Here is an 18,790-nt window from a genome sequence, read left to right as displayed (position 1 = left end):
ACACAGCTGACAAGTTTTTAATGCTCCACTAACTCCAAGGTCATGGTGTAGTACATCTGGCTAGAAAATCAGAAAATTGTTACTCAAGCTGCTTTCTTTCTCGTCTTATTTAATGCATTGATACACCTGCCTAACTTTTTTCTTCTGTTTAGTAGTATTTCTGCCACTTAAAAATTGGAAAAGAAATCCTCTATTTGTAAAATTGCTCTGCTGTTTTAATTTGTGAAACATGCGCATCAGTTCACAAATTCCAACACAGTTCTAGCTATTCCACTAATGAACAAATCTGTTATGCTGATGAATAAAAATAGCAATTCAGCCAATTATTGTGAGGGCAGATGAAGTTATCTAAAATCATGCTTCAATTTACAATTCATTATTTTCAGGTCACGATATGAGCAATGCCAACAAGCAAAACAGTGGGCCTCATTTATACTAACAGTTTGGCAGTTACACCAACTTAAGCGGCTATCACCTTTTTTTGATGAGGGACATAAGCAGCAGCAAAGATAATTTGCAGCAATTCTCCACAGTGTTATCATTCAAAGTCGCCTGATGTCATACAAAGAAACATTAGGATAGCTGACCTAAAGCTTGACAAAATTAATAGGTTAAAGAGTCACTAGACTTGAGATGTTATCTCTGTTTTCTCCTCACAGATGTTACATGACCCGCTGAGTTTTGCCAGCAACTTCTGCTTTTAGTTTTGATGGGAGCCTTATATGAGAAGGAAGAGGTAGAGAGATGGACAGCTTTAGGGAACTTAATCATGTGGGAGAGGGAAGTTCCAATCAATGAAAGGGGGTTAAGTATTTATTGGAAGTCATGATAACTGTTGCTTCCTATCTACTAGATTTGGAGGAAAGATAGGTGTACTTGATCTCTGGATGATCTTCTTTCTTTCACCCCTCTGACCATTGTTTCTTGTAGCTGCCAGATGAAAAATAATAGTAGAGTTCAGTAAACAAGAGTAAAATGATGGGTTCTTACACTACAGTGAGAGGGTATTGTGGGACCTATTAATTCTCCAGCAAACTCCACTCTTCTCTATAAAGCCCTCTTGTTTTGTTTTCCATACTGCAGAACTGTCAGAATTCTCTTATCTACCAAGAGCCAACGGAACAAACGTAATGACCCTCACTGCAGGAAGATACGATGTGGAATGTACAAAATGGAGAATAGAACTCCTGCCCCATCACACATCCAGTTCAAAGAAGAAAATCCCCCTTTTACATGTAACCTCTGACCTATCAAAGAACATCATCTATGGATGTTGAGGCATTTGAAGGAGATAATGACCTGAGTGTGACTTTAATTGCATTTCTTATGGTTGTGAAATTTTCTCACTATGATTCACTTCAACCCCAAGTGAGTTTTGCATGGGCAATGACCACCAGTATTGATAAATATCTGGTACCTCATTCTGGAAACCCTAAACTTTCAGAATGAAGTGGCAAGAAACAGCAACAATTCCATATTCTTGCTAGCTTCCCCATTGTGTTGCCAAATATATGCATATAAAGATAGTTACTGATCATCAAATTAATGGTGCATACCATCTTTGCAAGCTTTCATTCCTTAATTTGCAGGTGATCTGTGATGTTCAAAAAAAGATTTTGGGACAAAGGCAGGGTCAACTATGACTCCTTCATCCTTACCAGTTTAGTGCGCATGGATGCTTAAATGGGCTACTTTGTTGCAATGCTGTCTTTAGGGAAATTATTACTACAGTTTGCAATCATGACTCATAACCCCACTGCACAACCCACAGATGTTGGCAGAATGCAAGTACAATCAGGCACACAAAGCAATGCAATTCATTACAGAGCAAATGAATGTTCTTTTCAAGCAACAATTCTGTGTCTTAGAGAAATAATAAAGTGTGTGCCATCTAACAGATGCAAATATATTGTGGTATGTTGCATACTGCAAAGCCAGAAGTGCCTACCTTGAAATCAGTGAGGCATGGCCCTGAGCCATTGCTAGGGATGAGAAAGAACTCCAATAGCCTGCAAATGCTGAGACAATCCTGGCATGGGAGTTTTGCAAAAATCTAATTCATACACATTTCAGCTAAGGGAATTTCCCGTGGTAATGTGATTACAGTCATCTACTTGTCCTACCCTTTTGAGGTTACTGTATATACTTAGCAATTCATCACTGCTAACAAAGATAGAGGTATAAAGGGAGATAAAGAAAGGGAGAAAAAGAGATTTGCCTATGCCCATCAGAAAAGCTGTCCCTATTTTAGAATTGCATCCTCTACCTAAGAGAGATTACCACAAATTCTAACCAAATATAAGATACATATACAGTGATTGTTCCAATATACATGTTGGATGAAATTCAACTTGGGAAAGAAAGTGAAATGGATGATAATCATTCAGCAGTCCTTTTCATACCCTATCATTTCAGTGCTTATTTTACGCTTGTCAAATATCACCTCTAAATTATTTAACTGGGAAGATGGAAACTATGTTTTTGATTGCATGTTCCTTGCCTGTATGTCTCCTGTGGACTATTTCTGAATCAATCTTCTGATAATGGTGCCTGTTACAAGCTCATAGGGCAAGCTGTATTGTTTCTTTATAAAAGCAAAGTACTGCAAACGCTAGAAATCTGAAATAAAATATGTTGGAGAAACTCAACAGGTCTGGCAGTATCTGTGGAGAGAGAAACAGAGTTAATGTTTTGAATCCAATATGACCTTTCTTCAGAATAGAAGTCTCTGTCAAATAGTGTGAGTGTGAGGAGGCAGAGAGAGGGTGGCATTTACCCTGGCGGAATGGAGGAGGTCATTGATTTTCTTACACTATGGAGCATTCTTCTGGACAGCTGAGACTACACTGACCTGGATGGCAATCACAGGCCAGATTGGCACATTCTGGTGTAGTAGTCACCACTGCCAATCCTGAAGAGAATGGCCTTTCTCTGCAACACTCCATTCACCAGGGCTTCTAAGTCCCTGTTCACAAAGTGAAGCCCCAGTTTACCCATTGAACTGTTACATTATATTTCTGTCACGAGATTCCAATGAGGGCTTCTTCATAAGTATGAAGTGTACTTTAAATCTGACATGTTCTTCATAGTGCAGGATTGTTGGGGAATGGCAAATCAGGCCCCCTTTCTCACAGCAGGTTTTTTAAAATTCATTCATGGGCTGTGGGCGTCACTGGCTGGGCCAGCATTTGTTGCCTGTCCTAAATGGCCCAAACAGCAGTTAAGAGTTCACCACATTTACTTAGCTGCCACATTCTCTTCTTTAAATATCCAACATTGCAGACAGTTTACTGTTGGTCACTGCATCACTGCTACAACTCTCACATTTTTAGGATCCGGGTGAAAACCATTTGCTATTGGTTAATGACCAAAGTATTTAACCTCAGGCATCTTTAATCTCAATGTTTTCCTATTCACCTGCAGCAGCATCTGACAGGCACTGATTCACAGTCGGACTAAATTTTGATCATGAGCAGCAATGGCTTCTTCCATTGTGTTTTGCATTCCCTGCACACGGAGATGATCACTTATTATTTCATTCTGGCTGTGTTGCTATGTCTCTGGAATTGTGGAATTGTCAATATCATGCACATCAATCTGTATCTCCCAGTTGATATCAGACTACAGTTAAAAGCCAGTAACCATCCTTCACCTCTGGGGTGGTGATTTTTTGGGTGTCTGCCAATTGTGGTAAATTTCCTTTAATGATTGACCTGGTTGAGATCTTTTTCAGAGTTTTATTTTGATCCTTTGATTTGATGTATACACTCAGCTTTCCAAGTTGTTTCTCTGTTTCCATGCCACTAATCCATTCTGTCAGAGTTGTAACATTCTTGATTTCTCCATTTTCTTCCAGGTTTGTGTCCTATCTTTCAGGCTGTCGGCTGGCCTTGATGGCAGCAGGAACATTCTTCAGACGATGCTGACTTGGTCGTAAACTCTCATTTACTTCAATATAATGATCTTCAGGAATACAACTTAAAACTGATTACAAAGTGTGGAGCTGGATGAACACAGCAGGTCAAGCAGCATCTCAGGATCACAAAAGCTGATGTTTCGGGCCTAGACCCTTCATCAGAGAGGGGGATGGGGAGAGGGAACTGGAAGAAATAGGGAGAGAGGGGGAGACAGACCGAAGTTGGAGAGAAAACAAGATAGATAGAGAGGAGAGTATAGGTGGGGAGGTAGGGAGGGGATAGGTCAGTCCAGGGAAGATGGACAGGTCAAGGAGGCGGGATGAGGTGGTAGGTAGAAAATGGAGGTACAGTTTGAGGTGGGAGGAAGGGATGGATGAGAGGAAGAACAGGTTAGGGAAGCAGAGTCAGGCTGGGCTGGTTTGGGATGCAGTGGGGGGAGGGGACGAGCTGGGCTGGTTTTGTGATGCAGTGGGGGGAGGGGAAGAACTGGGCTGGTTTTGAGATGCAGTGGGGAAAGGGGAGATATTGAAGCTTGTGAAGCCCGCATTGATATCGTTGGGCTGCAGGGTTCCCAAGCGGAATATGAGTTGCTGTTCCTGCAACGTTCGGGTGGCATCGTTGTGGCACTGCAGGAGGCTCAGGATGGACATGTCGTCTGAGGAATGGGAGGGGGAGTTGAAATGATTCACCACTGGGAGGTGCAGTTGTTTGTTGCGAACCGAGCGGAGGTGTTCTGCAAAGCGGTCCCTAAGCCTCAATGCGGACTTCACAAGCTTCAAAATCTCCCCTTCCCTCAATGCATCCCAAAACCAGCCCAGTTCTTCCCCTCCCTCCACTGCATCACAAAACTAGCCCAGCTCGTTCCCTCCACCCACTGCATCCCAAAACCAGCCCAGCCTGTCTCTGCTTCCCTAACCTGTTCTTCCTCTTACCCATCCCTTCCTCCCACCTCAAGCCGCACCTCCATTTCCTACCTACCACCTCATCCAGCCTCCTTGACCTGTCCGTCTTCCCTGGACTGACCTATCCCCTCCCTACCTCCTCACCTATACTCTCTTCTCTACTTATCTTGTTTTCTCTCCATCTTCGGTCCGCCTCCCCCTCTCTCCCTATTTATTCCAGTTCCCTCTCCCCATCCCCCTCTCTGATGAAGGGTCTAGGCCCGAAACGTCAGCTTTTGTGCTCCTGAGATGCTGCTTGGCCTGCTGTGTTCATCCAGCTCCACACTTTGTTATCTTGGATTTTCCAGCATCTGCAGTTCCCATTATCATTAAAACTGATTACACCTTTTTGCACTCCTGCAGGATCTGTTCAATGATCAATATTTTAATATGCTGCGACACATTACGAATCTCTTTTGGAACATCGGAGTTTACCAGTCCAAGTTTTAGCCTTTAGCTGTGAAGAGTTACTGTTACATATCAAGTGTGATCTGAAACTCCAGATCTTCTTTCTGCTTGACATTGGGCTGTCAGAGTAATTGCCCTCTCATTATAAGTATTGTGCTGCCATTTAGCTTCAATCTTACTTTAAATCATCGTGTTGAGTGACTTTTCACAGGTCTACGAAGTTTGCAAAGTTGTGTGATGCACTGCTGTTTAGCAAACATTTCTGTCGACCTGATGTTCCACAGACTTATCATTTGAGCAGCCATAAACTATTTTTAAGGATGAACCCTGATTAAACCAATCTTTTTCTACAATGTAGAGATTTGGCTAAAATCCTTTACCAATATCTTACCAGTGGCTTTCTGTACTTGTTTGTTATATTTCCTTTGAACCAAACTCTTGTGGACAAAATAATTCAGCCTCTTGCACACAGCTTTTCCTATGCTACACATTGTGTATGCTCTCCTTGGTGTGATATCCTCCACAGAATTTGATTCCTAGCATTTTTCCATGATCTTTATGCTCTCAGTCTGGAATATCAAGCTGCACAAATTAAATCCTCGTCTGTTCTGCCAAGATTATGTCCTAGCTGCAACTTCAGCTTCTGCACATGTAGGTCAGTTTCCTGAGTTTGTCCTCTTATTATTCGTGTTCTTCCTGTTGGATCTGTTTTGCCTAACACAATTCTGTCTTTGAATTGATCTTCATTTGGTCGTGCAAATTCAGGGGATTCTGCAAGCTGTGTTAATATAGTCACATATTGATCAATGCACTCTTTTTCACCCTGGCCCCCGCAAACCATTCATAAATTACATTCACAAGTGGTACAAATGCTTTCAAAATTTATGCTGTCCATTTTTTTGAGAGATTTTGGGTCAAGCTACTTTATAGTCGTCTCTCCCCAGCAGTGTCAAATGTTTACCTACTTATTGTACTGAGTCTTGTTCTTGTTGAGTAACTTACCTAATTTCCTATTTGTTTGAGTGTTGTAGCAGTGCGCCAATGGGTTGTTTTAGAATTTGCAGTTCCTGAGGTGTCATAATTTTCACATCAAGCGATCACCTACAATATCTTGATATCATAGACCTTGACTATCTTATTGGAGTTTCACAAGCAATAAAATATGTTCATAGTTGAAGAGCATTTTATCAAAAAACTTTACATTTCGAAAGTTCAAATTCAATGAGCTCCCTGGTACTGCTGAAAATGTGAACTATTTTGACAGGAAGTCAGTGATAAAGGAACTCTGCATAATATCTCTGCTTTTAGAGTGAAAGACATTTCCAATTTTTTTTACTGCTTACATTCACCCTCCTTTTAAAAAAAATAATCTCAATAAAAGCCTGTTTTACAATCCCTCAAGCTGACAGTGCTAATACAATCACCTAAATCCAGAGTTAGAGAAATGAAAATGGTGAGGATTAAATTTTATGAAACCTTTCTTTGGAGCATTTTTGAATTTTGCATCCCTTTAAATTGGATCATAACCATGTTGCATGCAGCTTAACTCCAGACGGTATGCTTTCACTTTTATTCCCCTCCACAGCAGGCTTACAGTATTAAGTGAAAGTCCATAAAGAATGTGTGCAGCAGTGATCATTAATACTATAAGCCTTATTGTTAAGCTCAAACACTGAATTGGGTGCTGGACTTAGAAAAATATGCTTCCTCTATCATAATTGTTGCATGCATAGGTGCAATCTCTAACTGCACAATTAATATGTACATGTAAACATGGGTGAGAATGTGATCCAGATTTCAACACGTTGGATTTTGTCTACGGACAGTAAGAGACTGATCACTTAAATAGTGCTCATATATTAAAGCTTGATTTTATGTAATCTTTAAATACCTGAGCTTCCTAAGAATTACAACATACAAAATTGTCTTTAATGCAATACTGTTCCAGCAACGGCTCAAAGGACAGCAACTTGAAAATGTAAAATATATCAGAGGTCCTTAGATATGTGATAATAAGGATATCACCCATATAAGCCTAGTTTCAACAGGAATACCCTTCCACTTTTAACACAACTTTAAAATCTAATTTAGAAGCTCAAAAATCTAAATTAAACATACATTAACTAAGAAAGCCAAACATACCAGTAAATTTGCAAATAAATTGTTGTAAAACTTCATGCCTAACCAAGTGCAGTCCAGATTTGAAAGTTTTTGTCTCAGCTCATTTTATCAAATAATTAGTTATTTAAAATGAACAGAAAAAGTTACTTAATAATAGTATTTATTTGTGACAAAATGAATTTTATTCTAAATGTATTGTTTACTCGTGGATATGTCTGATAGCTAATAAATATGCTTAACATACTAAATGTTAATTAAAAAATTGGGAGCAATTTAGTTGTAACCATTAACTTTGTGTTAAAACATTTTGCTTGTACTCTGAAATGAGGAAGGTGAAATTTCTCTGTTAATTATTTTTATTCAAACTTTGTTCCTTAACCGATCAATTCAAACCTCAGCCTAATGCTGAACCAGAATCCTTGCACTATTGTCATCTTATTTGATCCTGAGCTGGGCCTCCAACCATATCTGCTCCATCAGCAAAACCACAAGCTGACATCTTTTTAACAGCAGCTCCCTTGGCCGCGCCCCAGCTCATCTGCTGCTGACACCCTCGTCCTTGCCTCTGTTATCTCTAGACTTACCCATTTCTACATTCTTCTGTTTGACTTGCCATTTTCTACTGTTTGTAAACTTAAACTCATTGAAATCTTTGCCACCTATATCCCAATGCACAGGTCCTGTGCACCCATCATCCCTACTTTACTTGCTCACGGCCATTATCAGAAAATCAAGAGGGCATTTAATTGGAACCAACAATGCAATATGTTAACATATTTAACATGCCATTGTTATCTAATTCATAACAATCAGCTTTTATGATTATTGAGTAAAATTCGAAGTTTTGTATCATGTATAATGTTGAATGAAGAGAATATAATCTAGGGAAAGAAACAAAAACTTGTAACATTCAAATAATAACAGAATACACAGAACATAAGAATGCCATTTGGTTGTTTGATTCAACACCATCCCTTGAAGAACAATTCAGTTAGTTCCACATCTGGGCTCGTTCCCCAATCCTTTGCAATTATTTTTGCTTCAAGTGTTTATCCAATTTCCTTTTGGATGCTGTTAATGATTCTGGATCCACATCCTATCAGTTAGTGCATTCCAAAGCTTAAACCCCCAGAAAAATGTTTTTCTTTTTATCGCCTCTGATTCATTTGCAAATTTTTGTCCTTCGGTTATTCACCTTTCAATCATAGCAAACAATTTCTCTTTACTTACTCTATCTAATTCTTTCAACATTTTAAACTTCGATATTAAATCTCCTCTTACTGTTGTCCAACATATTCATATAATTGTATTCTATTAACCTTAGAACCATTCAAGCCAATTTCTTTTGGACCATATCCAAAGCCCTCAAGTTCTTCATAAAATGTGATGTCCAGAACTCTGATTGGGACTGTTTTGTTGTTTTATATCATTTTAGCATGACTTCTTAGCTTTATCACTCTATGACATCGATTTTAGGTAAATCTGTAGGAATCCAGAGCCATACAAAAATGGCACCTGGGCCCAGATTTGTGGGATCTTTGCCCCTGTTCACAGCACTCCCAGTTTATACCAGTATGGATAAGAATGTGGGCAGCAAACATACACCCTGCACTCCTGATCTGGCTGGGTCCATATTGAGAATTGCCCCTCAACCAGGCCAACAGGTTGAGTACTAGTGGCAGGTAGGGTGGGGGTTAGCAATGTCAAGATCCTCACTTATTATGGGAGCAGTACTTAATCTATCCAGAGATGAGCATGACACTCATCTGGAGATGGAACAACTCAGTACTTTGCTCCTGCTTTACCCCATATCTTTTGATCCCTTTAGCCCTAACTCCTTCATAAAAAACACTCAATGCTTCAGCCTCGACCACTTTCTGTGGCAGAGAACCCCATAGATAAACCACTCTTTAGGTGAAGAAATTTCCCTTCAGTCCATATCCTTAGCCTGTGACCCCTAGTACTGGAATCCGTCGTTACTGAGAACTGCTTCCTGCATTTACCCTTTCAGTCCTGTTGGCATTGTATAGGTTTCTATGAGATCCCTCATCACTGTCACCATTCCCTCAGCAATCTAATGCAATGAAGCCCATGCTGAGACTTAATTTCCCCACTTCCATCAGGGGTCCACCACTGTTGCCTAATAAGCTCCCTGACTATTACTGAGCAAATCCCAGGACTGTGTTGGTAGAACAGCCTCAACTGGCCACCACCCAGCTGCTAGACTGATGTCTCCACAGCACCCTGACAGACCTGCCTGTAAATTGAATGTTGCTGAGTATTGCACAGTCAGCCCTCTTGGTTTAAAATTTAAACAAAGTCTGACAATTAACTGTCAATCATCATTGATTGGCACATATCCATCAGCTAAGCTTCTGCCACTCAGAGTCCATTTGCTAACCAATCATGGTTAGTTTAATGCAGTACAAATGTTGATTTTCCTCTTGAATTGGTATTCCAGTAAACTCTCCTGATTAGTGCAAGGTGAATAATTTTCACAAAACGTGTCTTTTTTCAGCAATACTCAAGTTATGTATTAACCACATGATGATTTCTATATCTTTAAAATAGTTGCACTTGACCTGCAGAACTGACTGTGGACTAAATCCCAAACTACAAGTATATGGATCCACAGAGTCTGGTAGTGCTTGACTGAACATGGCCAGCCCTTGTATTGGACTTTGATGACCCCTTTGACAGAGAGTCCCTGATTGACCGTAGTCTCTCTTTAACCTACGAAAAATTCTTCCCTTTTGACTTTTGGTCATGGTCATTTGCTTGAAGCAAATATCTGACACATGAACTGCTGGCCCATGCTTCAGATGTGACATTAATGCAATTGGATGCCAAACAGTGAAATGTGCATCCCTTGAACAGTTCAGTATTCTCCATCTTGGGTAAGCTGCCTGTGTCTTCTTTTTCTCTAAAAAGGTAATGTAAACCACTAATGCTGAGATCTTGTAACTGAGCACTGAAGGCCCTGTTCTCTAAGAAAGCTAATTGAGCCACACAGATGCTGTTAATTTATTAGTCAGTGCTGAATTCAATGAATGTGCAGTAAGAAAGCAATGTTAGGTTTACAGAGGCTGGCAGCCTCCAAGTGAACACGATTGGAGCGAGTGCAAAGAAAGTAAGGTATGTGTCATAACATGCAGATGTATGAGATGCATGTATGGTCTCTCTGCATATAAGATTACCTGCAGAAGCATGCAAACTGATCATTGACTTTAGGAAACAAGGAGGAGGGCGCACAAATATCTACATCAATGGATCTGAGGTGGATAAGGCTGAGAGCATTAAATTCCTAGGAGTGACAATCATCAACAATCTATTGTGGACCAACCATGTTGAGGTGATGGTCAAAAAGGCACAACAACACCTCTTCTTCCTCAAGAGGCTAAGATAATTGGATTTGTCCACAAGGACTGTCACCAACTTTTACAGACGTACCATAGAAAGCATTCTATCTGAATGCATCTGACTTGGTATCGCAATTGCTCTGCCCAAGACCATAAGAAACTACAGAGAGTTATGAACACAGCCCAATCCATCATGCAAACCAAATTTCCATCCATTGACTCCATCTATACTTGTTGCTGCCTCGGAAAGGCATGGTAGCTTAGTGCTTAGCACTGCTACCTCACAGGACCAGGGACTGTGGTTCGATTCTACCCAGAGATGACTGTCATTGCCCATTCTCCCCTTGTCTGTGTGGGTTTCCTTCCACAGTCCAAAGACAAGCAGGTTAGGTGGATTGGCCATGCTAAATTGCCCATAGCGTTCAGGGGTGTAGGTGTGTCAGCCATGGGAAATTCAGGATTACAGGAATGGGGTGTGGGGATGGTTTGGAGTGGGACATTCTTTGGAGGGTTAGTTTGGACTGAGTGACCTGTTTCCATCCTGTAAGGATTCTATGCAATCAACAAAGACCCCTCCCACCCAGTTATAATCTCTTCAAACCTCTCCATCAGGCATACCAGCAGGTTCAAGAACAACTTCTTCCCTGCTGTCATTAGACTTCTGAATGGACCTCTCAAATTTCAAATCTAAAGTTGATCTTGTTTTCTTTGTACTTTCTTTGCAGCTGTAACTTTAAACTCCTTGCTTTGTTTGATCACCCTGTGATCTTTGTATGTTATGATTTGCTTGTACGACAGGCAAAACAAAACTTTTCATTGTAGCTAGGCCCATGTGACAGCAATAAATCAAATCAAATCAAATGAGGTCATAGGAGTGGCAGAGCTACAAAAGGAATGATGAATGACTGAAGTGTGGTGCAAGTGGGATTTAGAGCAGATATGATGATATGGTGAGTCTGGTGGTTTGCCAATGTGCTGGCGCTAATTTACATGGTTGAGGTGTCAAGGAGGATGGTATCCATGGAGCACGCAGGGATGAAGTTGTAAAGAAGCACTTGGATAATGACCAAGACGAGCACTCAGCAAGCTGTAGCTACTGGTTACTGCTCTGATTTGCACGTCGGGAATATTTTCTACTTTGTTTCTTGGAGAAGGAGAGGAGAATTAGAAAGTAAAATGAGTTGAGTTTTTTATTGAGACACAAATGTACAGAAATGATGTAGTCACTGCTGGCTGGCTAGATGCTGAAGCTGCTAATTAAAATTTGAGTGGAAAAATGCAAAGCATTTTCCCAATGTTGAGATTATAGTTAGAATTTTCCCAGGCTTTGAATTGCACAGGGAATGGCAAGGAAGTTGGGGAAATATGGTGGGAAAGAAAAAAAAAATTAGACTCACAAAATGAAGAAAGTAGCTTCTGAATGTCCCATCAAGGTTCAAGCAGTGAGTTCTGAATCTGAGTAATAAGTGGCAAATATCTTATTTTTGTGTATTTGCATCTCATTCATTGTTAATCTCATCCCCTTACTCTGCAGCTCCCCATTCTCACATTCTTCTCTGAGAAACTGTAAAGTGTCCATTCTCAACATGAAAGCCAGCATCATTATCTGGGAGCAGCTGCTAGTCGCTTGCCTCTCTGGCTCTTTATCCAGCGACCCCATTACCATGCTCCTGCATGCTCTATGAACACCAATCTCTTCCGCCTTCAGCTTCATATGGGTCACCACCAAACTAGCAACCTCAGAACATCAGCCCAATGCTTTTAGACCAACTCTCACATTGCCTGAGCCCTTCTAGACCTCATTTCAGAGCTTACGACAGTTAGGCCTTAAATGGTTCTAAATTGTCTTTTTGCACACATGGACACAAATGCATGCACACAGGATGCCTCTTATGTCTTTTGCTTGCTTTCTTAGTGTTTGCGGTTACTTTGAACCTGCTTCTTATAGCTTGCATTTCTGTTCAGCCCAAGCTGGCCGCTTGTCGCAGTTGCAAGCACTAAACAATCAAAGGGATGGATATGTTTCTGTACAGCATGGTGCTATCTGAGTATCACACCTAGACCATACACCAGCGGCTTCCACAACAAATGCACAGCATGCTCTTCAACCAAATGACCATGTCTGAAAGTCAAAGGGGACCAGTTCTTCTGGGGTCAAGGGGGACTATGTAATTTAGGGGCTACCACCATGTCCAGTAAAGAGGCTCATCCAATCTCACTTCAGTGGGTTTGCCATAGTCAGGTATATGATTGGTCTGACTAGCGTTCAGAGATCAATGCCCTTGAAAACCAGAATCTGAGTCTAGTGCACCTCGTCCATAGATCACAGGAATGTCAGGTGTGTACTGTGGTGACATCCATTTGAGGCTGCGTCATGCTCAGTCAGGGCTATTCTCTCAGATCAGGCCTGGAGCTAGGCCAAGGTCAGTCCTGGGGTTCTGGTGTATTAATGGTCATGGGCACATCAGGGGGTGTCCTTACACTCCTGTGGAAAGTTTGGGTTTTTGGCTCATTGGACTGGGGCGCTAAAGGAATGATAATGGTCAAAAGGACAATTCCAGAGAGAAGGGTGGCATCTCATAGCGCTTAGGAGGAAGTTTTTGAACAGTTTTTAATCATCTAGCCTCCATGTGAGAATGAATAGCCAACAAATATATGGCAATTTGTAAAGCATTAGGCATTAAAAGAATTATATAAGGGGCTGAATGGAAAGGGGAGGAATTCAAAGTGACATAATTGGGACGTGGGGAAGTAACACAACAGAGAAGGTAAAGGTTGGGGAGATCATTGTTAGTCTCAGGTGGAACCTGAAAGTCACTCACAACACAAAACTCAACCAGAGCATAACTTCTGTTCTCTATTTTGATTATAGCCCGGTAATTGAAAATGTGCCATCTCAGCACCAAAATTAGCTGCTCAGCAAGGAGACAAAATGGCTGCTACCACATGCAGACTGGGTAGAGTAAGCCGTTGTCTTCAAGGGTGTAGTGTGATGGTTGTATGTGAGCTGCTTTTTGGGGCAGTTATATTAATCATGCATCCACTGACTCTATAATGCCAGCCATCTGCCATTAAATTGGATTCAATTGAAAAGTCACTCTTTCAGCAACTGTAGACAATACAAATTATGACCTCAAACAATTAATATCATGAAATACTTTGCATTAATTATCTCTGCCATCATGTCAGATACGCAGTGCTATGCAAAAGCACACTTTCAGCCTCACCTTACTTTACCATTTCTGCATTGTTTCTCTTGCTAGACATTGGAAAACCATGGTTTGGAACTGCTACATTCCACATCTAACTGGAAGCACGTGATCATGAGTTCAGTGACATTAAAATGTGATTTTTGTTCTTGGGTGAGGTGCAATCACACTGGAGAAGTGCCTGACATTAGCCTCCTTGTGAAGGCAAAGCCTCTATATCACAATGTGTGAGGTCATAGATGTTGTTTCATTGAGATTGATGTGAGGAATCTGGAATATCGCTACTGAAATGTATTCTATTTCTGACATCTCCCACAGATTATCTGCTCCTTCATTTGAGATGGAACCAGTATTCAGAAGTTACCTTGTGGCTTTGTTGACTATGAGATATGAGAATTGAAAAAGACATCAGTTGAAATGTTATCACCAAGTACAGCAAAAAGAGGAGCCTCCAGTGGCTGTCACACTGGATGGAGAGAGACAACAGCTGTAGATCACCCAAGGAGGGGAATGAGAGTGACCAGTACCTGAATATTCTAGCCTCCCTGTCATTATCTATTGCTGACGTTAACACAATACAGGCACAGACAGAGGATATTGCAGCCCATCATCACTAGACTGTAATCAGTTGGAACAGAACTTGTACTTGGAGGGAACGGGATGCCATTGCATCCTATTGCCTGTCAAAGGTACAGTTGCCTTGAATTTTTATGCCAGTGGCTCACTCAAAGAAGTAACTGGGCACTTGTGTGGCATCTCACAATTTGCAGCCCACGAATGCATCCAGGGTGCCACAGGTGCCATTTTCTCCAGGTTGCATCAGTTTGCATCCTTCTGCAGTGACACCGAATTTCAAGCAGTGGAAGAAGTAGAACTCTTTAACATCAGCAAAAATGGGGAACTGACAGCATTCCACTAAGGGTGATGACATTGATATGGAGGGACATGCGAGAGACCTTGACAGAGCTGTAAATCTTTGAGCTTGAGAGGTCAGACAGAACAACATTGAGTACTGCTTTCAGGAAGAATAAGCCAGGCTTTGACTTCCTTCCATTGTATTACTTCCTGCTGGTTATATAGCATCGAGTCTCTGGTCAGTCCACAGTACATGTGGACCTCTTTGACTACAGATTCCTTGAACTATTCTGTGGATGAATAAATGTTTTGTTATCCATATGAGTATAAGTGTGCCAACTTAAACTGATTTCACTGTAAAGAATCTGTTGTTTCGAGACCCTCTTTACCATTCTGAAGATAGAAGCAGTCAGTGAGATAGGGCAGGTACATTACATAGCATTGAGCTTCAGACAGCATATTGAATGTGAGTGTTGTGCATGATAGTGCAAAATCTGTCATGGAAATATAAACTGCAAAATGGAAGTTTGCATTATTAATTTTTTTTACAGCTCAAAGGAAAAGTGAAACTGTGGTGTTCAATCATTTGTTAAACAAGGGCATGTAATTTTTTAAAGAAGCTGGATTTGATACCTTGTGAGACCATATCATACCAGACGCCTTTGGGTTTAAACAAAGCTGTCCAGTACTAGCTTTTGTATAGGTCTTAAGTAGCAGTTTTGTCACAGTATTGAAAGAATAGAGCAGTTGAACTAAGATGTCTAAAGCCTTCAAGACAGCCAGATCTCATTTTTTTCCTCCGAGAATGCAAAAAAACCCCAAAAAAACATTGCAAGGAAAGAGCTTCTAATTCGAGCAAAAGACATAGGTCCAATCAACCAGCTACAGAATTGAGAATCATCACATTCAATAATAAGGTGATATCATTGCCAACTTTGCTACTTGGATTCTTGATCTACAGACTTTGTTCCTTTTTGCCTACATTTTCCACACATGACAATCCTGAAAAATAGTTTGACTTGTCTTTTTGTTTGTGTGTGTGTGTGTGTGTGTGTGTGTGTGTGTGTGTGTGTGTGTGTGTGTGTGTGTGGATTTAAAGGGGACATGAGTTTAGTTTGAATATTAGCAATTAATGATCTATCGTAGCCACTTGCTAAAGGGGATATTTTTACAATAACTAAATGTTTTGTTTTCTTGTTCATTAATGAAACCTGGTGCGAGTTTATTTTTCCTTAGATAGTGGTCACAATCAGCATTAGCTAAGCTTGAGATTAAATTGACCATTTTTGCATTTCTGATAACTCATGAATAATGAGGCTCAATTTCCTGCGCATTCTTCCTATCTGGGTTGGGACAATAGACAGCAGGTTGGGAGCAAATTTAAGGCACCTCCTTATGTCTTTCCATTGGCTAGCTTTCAATGCTTCCAACTTCACATAGCTTGGCAAATTGCAATTAAGTGCTTGATCATCCTGTAGGGCAGTATCTAACCTGACAGAGGTGGTGCTTTATGCAGCTTCTCTTGGCAGGCTATGAGGGAGAGTGGAGATGTGAAAAGTAAAAGTGAACATTACCATAGTCACCTTCTGGTGAACCTGATGAAGAGCAGTGCTCCGAAAGCTTGTGAATTCAAATAAACCTGTTGGACTAAAACCTGGCGTTATGTGACTTCAAACTTTGATCAATGCAGGGCAGGCTATGCCATATTCACTTCACATTGCTTGTACCCTTACAATTGTCCACATTAATGTGCAACTTCTTGGCTACAGTCATCAACCTGACATTTCAAAGATCCCTGTCATTTGGTGCTAGCTGCAGTCAAGGAGTTGGTTGCTTGTCAGAGACGAGCAAAGCTCATCCGTGGCAACTGCTTTCATCTTTGGGATTTCTGAAGTGGATGCTGATATGTCAAATGGACAAATGGCAAATATTATACATCAACAGCAAAGAGATCTGGGCACACATTTGAAGATCATCATTGAACAAAGATAGTTGGATACATATATTTGTGCCCTCAGTCGTCCTTTTCATCCTTTCACTCCCATTACATATTGATGCAGTACAGGAGTCCACAATCATAGTGAATGGAGCCTGCTCTCTGTTGGGTTGGGAGACTTGGCTGGTCATCCCCATGGGCATTTGGATCAGGACAGCCCAAGTTCAATGGGCATGTCCTGCTTGGTTGCAGGTTCACCATTCTCAGCTTGGACCTCTGCAGCCTTTGGCATCACAGGTATCGGGGTGGGGGGCAGGATAAATGGTGAAAGGGCGGAGCACCTCCAGAGCATTCAGCTTCTGGATGTTCTGTGTGAGGTCGAGGCACTCTATCTCCCACTTATTTTGCCATTGATGCTGAATATCAATGGCTACGGCAATGTAGGACAGATCTGTGCACATCTCCAGCAGATACTGTGTGCTGGACCCGGGTCTCGGTAGTGGTAGCCAATTTGTTAATGGAGGCAGCCAGATACATGTATGCAGGATTCACACTCAGTGCGGTAACAATCCAATGATTCATAACTAACCTAAACGTGATGACACCATGATCACATTTCCCAGGAAGCTCACCTGCTTTGGCACTCTCACTTGACCTACTTTTTTCCTAAGCACTAGATCAAGCAAAGGCTCCTTCCTTGCCTGGGAGGAAACATCAAAACAACTTTCCTCAGCACACTTCCAATACTCCTCCCATTCTCTTCTTTTTGCAAAACTATTGCTGCAACAAATGTTCGAGTCGTCAAAATCTCCTATTATTGTTATTGTATAAATCAGGAATATTGCAGATCTTTTCAGAAATCTGCTACTCTATCTCCTTCCCATCATTTAGTGGTCCTTAAAATACACAAGTAACATTTCCATTAACTGCTGTACTTGATGATTACAAGATGCCCTGAGATGATTTTCAGGAGATTAATTTTTTTCTAAGCATAGACACTGCTGTGATATCAAAAATACTGTAGCTTTTTCACTTTCTGCAGTCTCCCACATATAAGAGAGTGATAATGGCCAGATAATTTGTTTAGGTGTTAGTTGAAGGAGAATTGTGAGCTCAGACTGTTGTGAATTCCGATGTGCTCTTCTTTTGAGTAGTTTTGTGGGAACTGTTACATCCACCCGAGGGGGCAGATACTGATAGGACAGAATGCTTAACAAAACAATGTAAATATTAACTATGGCTAATTAACTGTTTCAACATAATAATATTGCAAAACACACCCTTGGCAAAGGCAAATTCAGTAAAATAGATTGCCTCACTTGCTATTCTAGCCACAGTAAAAGAACGCCAGCTTTTAGCTGTAACAGAGAGAGAAACACAAGCTTCAGCATCCAGCTTCAAGACCCCAACAACTCCTGAAAGCTAAAACTAATAATATTGGTTCTGTGGGATCTTGATCTTACCCATTCAGGCTGCTTCTATTGATCCAACTTAAAAAAGCCCAAGGCCCCACAGCTAAAAAAATCAAAGTGATGGTTCTCCTTATCCATGTGGATAGAGACGAGTGAATAATTCAATTGGGACAAGTCCAAGATCCTGGGACAAGCAAAGCAGAGACAAGCACAGGAATTCCTAGAAGTCTGGTACTCCATAAAGAAAGCCATCAACAAACACACAGAGCTCGACTCCATATATCCTCCATTGCGAAGGAAAGTCGGAAGTGAGGTAATCCAGCTCAACAGACTCCAGAGTTTAAAAACCAGGTGGGAAAATACAATGGTGCTTCATTGGAACTGCACTGATGATGTTACACAGCAGGGTAATGAAACATCTGTGGAACAATGAACCAGCTCAGTGAGCCAACCAACTACAAAGATGCCTTCATTTTTAGAAACTCCTAGCCTTATGGTATTAGTACACTACAATGCAAATACGTTACATTACAACTTTAAGCATAAAATATTCACTACTACAGTCAATTTTGACCCGTTTTCTTCCCTCCACTGAATGTATCCATCTTCCTTCATCAAAGTCATGACAATGT

The 18,790-nt window shown here is 40.9% G+C and overlaps 1 long non-coding RNA gene across 2 annotated transcripts in view; it reads left to right on the top strand.

Annotated features, from left to right (window-relative positions):
* The window catches only part of LOC125454655 (uncharacterized), a 173,643-nt gene that overhangs the window by 140,020 nt on the left and 14,833 nt on the right, over positions 1–18,790 (top strand). The window contains exon 5 of one of the 2 annotated variants that reach the window (XR_007248070.1): positions 1,084–1,293. The exons of the other annotated variant lie outside the window; for it this stretch is intronic. This is a non-coding gene — a long non-coding RNA (uncharacterized LOC125454655). Of the gene's footprint in view, positions 1–1,083; positions 1,294–18,790 lie in introns of those variants that run through there. 2 annotated transcript variants of the gene reach the window in all.

Source organism: Stegostoma tigrinum, chromosome 9 (genome assembly GCF_030684315.1).
Source record: "Stegostoma tigrinum isolate sSteTig4 chromosome 9, sSteTig4.hap1, whole genome shotgun sequence".
Lineage (NCBI taxonomy): Eukaryota > Metazoa > Chordata > Chondrichthyes > Orectolobiformes > Stegostomatidae > Stegostoma > Stegostoma tigrinum.
Note: the sequence above shows the minus strand (reverse complement) of the source record. Positions and strands in the feature narration are given on the sequence as shown.